The sequence below is a fragment of the Mus caroli genome, chromosome 15 (assembly GCF_900094665.2).
Source record: "Mus caroli chromosome 15, CAROLI_EIJ_v1.1, whole genome shotgun sequence".
Classification (NCBI taxonomy): domain Eukaryota; kingdom Metazoa; phylum Chordata; class Mammalia; order Rodentia; family Muridae; genus Mus; species Mus caroli.
In genome coordinates this window covers 37,546,808-37,551,668 of record NC_034584.1, presented here as the reverse complement: position 1 = coordinate 37,551,668, position 4,861 = coordinate 37,546,808, and the positions used below count along the sequence as shown (strand labels likewise).

General features: G+C 39.6%; 1 long non-coding RNA gene across 1 annotated transcript in view; it reads left to right on the top strand.

The window, feature by feature from the left end:
- LOC110311077 overlaps positions 1-2,879 on the top strand; it is a 10,792-nt gene extending 7,913 nt beyond the window's left edge. Inside the window, exons 3-4 of the long non-coding RNA XR_002379904.1 lie at positions 2,534-2,591; positions 2,692-2,879. This is a non-coding gene — a long non-coding RNA (uncharacterized LOC110311077). The remainder of the gene's footprint in view (positions 1-2,533; positions 2,592-2,691) is intronic.
- Positions 2,880-4,861: the final 1,982 nt, after the last annotated feature.

Sequence of the window (4,861 nt, the reverse complement as noted above, 5' to 3'; positions counted from 1 at the left end):
TGTGTGTCTCTGTGTGTGTGTGTGTGTGTGTGTGTGTGATGTGTCTGTCTGTGTATAGTCTCCTGGAATTACTGGTTGGTGTAAGCTTCTTAGTTTGGACCCTAGGAATCAAACTTAGGTCCTCTAGGCAGGTAGCAAGCACACTGAACCCTTCATCAGCTCTGCAGACATCTCTTATTTTTTAAGTGCTGGTATTGTTAGTCACATTACATTCATCTGTCTGTTTTCTTTTGTCCTTTAGCATTGTGAAGATCTCACAACACTCTCCTTTGGCCTCTGAGTTATTTTTCTTAAAAGTCTGTTAGAAAAAAAATGCCAAAAATCGAATTATTTCCTTTCTTTAGCATCCTAGCATTCTTTAACTTTTACTTTGTGAACCTAATTATAAGGTATCTTGTTATTCTTTACTGGGTTCAGTCTGTGAGCATTTGACCTTTCCATGCCTGGTTATTTACGCTATCCCCCAGAGTTGGGGAAGGTTTTCTTACTGTTTCTTGTTTTTGTTGTATTTTTTTTTAAGCTAAGCATTCTACTCCTTTGACATTCTCAAGTACTTTGGAATTTTCAAATATGTGCTATTTAAACAATGTCTCTGACATTCCTGCCAGCTATTTCTAGTTCTCATTTTCTTCTTTTTTGCCTTCAAGTATAAGTTCTCAAACATTCTGTGTTTGTGATCTTTAATTCTTTCCTGTATCTGATGACTTCTATCAGATTTTTCTCCACTGAGTTTATTCTTTAAATATTTTTGCCTTCATTTTCATTGCTTTAGACCTCTCTGCTAACTCTGTTCATTGGAGTATTGAAGCATTGGTCTGTGTGTTCCCCAGCCCGTTGCATTTTATTAAGATGGTGGCTTTAAATGTTCTATCTGGGCCATCTCCCACATACATTACTCTCCATTTGGTTTCTCATGTGTTATCAATTGAGGTGATAGTTTCCTGGAAACTTTTATTCTCTGTTTGCATGCATAGCTTATCAGGCACTAATGGGGTAGGCACATATTGTAATCTTCCTAGTCTGTTTTTATTTTTGCTTGTTTTCTCAAATCATGAAAGTTGTGAATTCACTTCTTCCAAGCCTGGAGACACGTTCTATGGTTTCAGTGCTGCCTGGCACAGCATTAGATAGAGTGTGGGTCCCAAATAGCCAGGAATTGTTTGCAGAATGATCACTAATAGACTACTAAAAGGTAACCTAAGCCCACATTTGTTCCAAGTACACCATCAGTGTGATGTTCAGAAAGAACCAGTAGCGTTTGCACGCCACATCCACAATTTCTGGCGTATTCTCAGGTACTGCAAAATTCGACCCACCCCCAGACAGAGTCACCATAGAGAGAATACTTCTAGGTTCGTACATCACATTCTGGACCACTAGTGCTGCCAAGCTTGAACACATAGCTGTTCAAGACCCAAAGCACACTGGGACAGGACTTCATCCTATATGACCATGAAGGGCATAATGTTACAGTAAATGACAAGACCTAAGGATAAAGAAACTAGCTACAGATGATGGGAGCTGTAATGAAATCTGATATGCTAGAACCTTGGGCCCTCTGACCCCAGAACTATTCAGAGATGCTGTTAATAGGCAGGCCTAACAATGTCTATCATTATGTTCTCCTCAACATTTACTTTCACTGACCCTACATTAAATTCCAGAACAAAATATTACACTTACCACCATGTTCTACCTCAGGTGAATTAGGTCTTGCACTGCACGATGCTGTTTAAACACTAGATAGCATCGACAGGAACAGTCCATTGGCCCCTAGGCTGATGCTTAGTGGAATTGTACCAGAGTCTCATGGTGGCAAGCGCCTATAGAGTCTTAGGGAAGCACAGGGACCATAAATACCTCACATACCACAGGTAACCATGGCACAGACTGAAACAAAAGTCCATCCTATTGAGATATAAGTCTTGTTTCATGTTGGGATAGTTAAAGAACTTGACATAGGGATAGTCTGTCAGAAGCTGTGATATCTATAGTTAAGAGGCTGGTGGTGGAGATGGTTTCTTGGTCATCAAGGCTGATATTAAGCCAGACCACCTGAATCTTAAAGATGGTAAAAAGAATTAAGTGCATATAAGCACCACTCCTTCCATAATAGAACCCAGTGCTGGGCAGAGCCCCATGACACCTAGCCCTAAGTTAGTACTCAAAAGGTGGAAGTTTCCTGCAAAGACCTTCACTTTCTTTAGAGAAGGGTTAAAAATCTCGACTTGTTTTAAGACTGGAAATCATGAAATGTATGCAGAAATCGAAGTCTATTCTACTAGTGGCCCCATTTCTCCCGACTACTAGGGCTAGTCTGTGGCTTTATTAATTCTGGAATTAATTTATTAATTCTGGAATGCAAACAAGACCTTCAGATTCTCCAAATTAGACTTCAATAAGTTTTAAGGCCAGGATTTCCTAGTTTGTGTCTCAGAGGGCAGTCTGGCTCTCCTTTCTGATATCTTTGGTTGGTTTAACAGAGTTTGAACTGCTATCATTTATATGGACTAATTCTCTCCCCATTCTGTAGACAGGAATTTTCTTCACACGGGACTTCTGGGAAGTTAAGGGAAAGGTAACCCTGGCAGGTAATCTCTCCTTTTAGCCTTCTTCAATATGGTTTTTAACTTTGTTATTTCAGAATAGGAGGTGTGATCTCTCACATGCTTTCCTTACTTTCCATGACAGCAGTTTGCTGTATTGGCTTCTTAACGTGATGTGGCTTTGGAAAGATGCTTCCCTGAAGATCTTAGCTGCTGTCCGGCTCTGCCTCTCCTATTTGGTCAATTTGATGATTGTAAATGTGTGAGTCACAGCACTATATTGCTTTAATTACCTATGAGGAGCATGCATAGTAAAATAACGTTCAATAAAAAAAAAACTGAGAATGTTTTACTTCCAGGATAGTCTTTGATTCTTGAATTGTTTACAAATATCAACTGTGGATCTACTCGGTGCTTCCTTGGTCCAATTCATTTATGTGTGAGATGTGGTTCCAGAGGAGAATGGTGTTAATAATGAGATTAAAGAATAATGACACAGATGCAAAGTGAAAGATATACCAGGCTCTGGAAAAACATCTTTCTTAAAATTAATAAGTTTAGTTATACCGTGGCTAAATGCAACTCTAGAAATCTGAAGCATTCAATCTAAATCTTGAAATTCTAAATTTAGTTTTAATATAAGTGAGGCAAACCTCAGGAAAGCAAATACATAGCAGATATTTGTCAAGTGAAGACAGAAACCAATCCAGCCAGTGTCTATACAATAGTTTTCTTGCTGTTTTGTGAGTTAAGCATAATTCAAGCATAGATTCATATAAACCATTAAATTGATAAATATCACTTCTATTAAAAGATATTGTAATTTCTCAGAGAATGGGGGGACTTTCCTGGGGTTAGTGTGCTTTATTTTGACAGAGGGAAACAGCCAAGGGTGGGGAGAGAAGGGGCTTAGAGTATATGTTCCAGGGGTTCACATGCAACCACAGCTTTAGAATATTTGTGACCAAGAGAATCACAGAAAAATAGTTTCTTCCCTATCAGAGAGTTTGGGCAGAAGTTACTACTTCTGAAGGAGCACTTATCCAATTTCTTAAGATCTCCTAGTGGAGAAGTGTAGATGGCCCCAAATAAGATCTGCAATTGTGCAAACTGGGGAGGAGGGAGACTAGAGATGGAGGGAAGGCTGGGTGTTAACCCTCGTCATTATCTTCTTCGACATTTTGAGTAAACAGATCAATCATATCGCAGAAGGGGTTTAGGACCAACATTCTGAAACACATCTGGTTATGATTCCCAGGGGAGATTTAGCCTATGCTGTGTCATTATCCTGTCAAGAACTCAAAGGCCTCTTCCTGCATCGGAGGCTGAGGTCTGTCTTTATTTGTCTATTTTTTTTTCTGACCCTCACCTGCAATTGGCGTGGAGTCGTCAGAATAGAGAGCCATCACCACAGGGCCCCTCTTTGGAGATTGGTGTTCTATGTTGACTTCAAATTCTTTGAAAGGTAGAAACTCTACTATAAAACACAAGTTAAATTTGGGATTTCACTTGATTTATTTTTGGTGGGGAGGGGAATACTATAGTTTCTATCACCTAACCTGATTTTGAATTGCTGATTTTATACCTATTTAGCTTTATTTCTTGTATATTCTCCATTAGAGTATATAAGTATTACGTCCATAGAATACTGAGAGAAGTACTGTGGATACTAAATAAAAGGATGTAAATTTTAAAATTGAATCTTAGACCTAGAAGTTATCATGAAATTACCAGGCCAAATCCTCTCATTTATATCAGGCCCAGTTGTGGGTCACTTAGTCATACATGGAAAGAGTGTGCAGTTCATTTTTTTGTTTGTTTGTTTGTTTTTGTTTTTCGAGATAGGGTTCTCTGTATAGCCTTGGCTGTCCTGGAACTCACTTTATAGATCAGGCTGACCTCAAACTCAGAAATCTGCCTGCCTCTCCCTCCTGAGTGCTGGGATTAAAGGTGTGCATCACCACGCCCGGCCAGTTCATTATTTAATGTGATTGTGGAGGACTAGAGCTACAGGTCCACAAAGGAATGATGTTGGGCACGCAGAGACACACAGTGTGCTGATAATCAATAGTTCCCACAATGGTGAGTGACATTTATGAAGATATAATATCTACTTGGGAAGCCTGTGGGAGAGAAAGCCACAGTCAGATGAAGTCCTGAATGACTATATACTCTTGACATGAATGTGGCCATGTCAAGGATCCCAATGCCTCAGACTTACGCAAGGAGACTGACAGTGTGTGCAGATAATGTCAACCTGGACTTCTTCCAGGATGTTTACAGCCTGAACCTCCTCTCTCTCTCTCTCTCTCTCT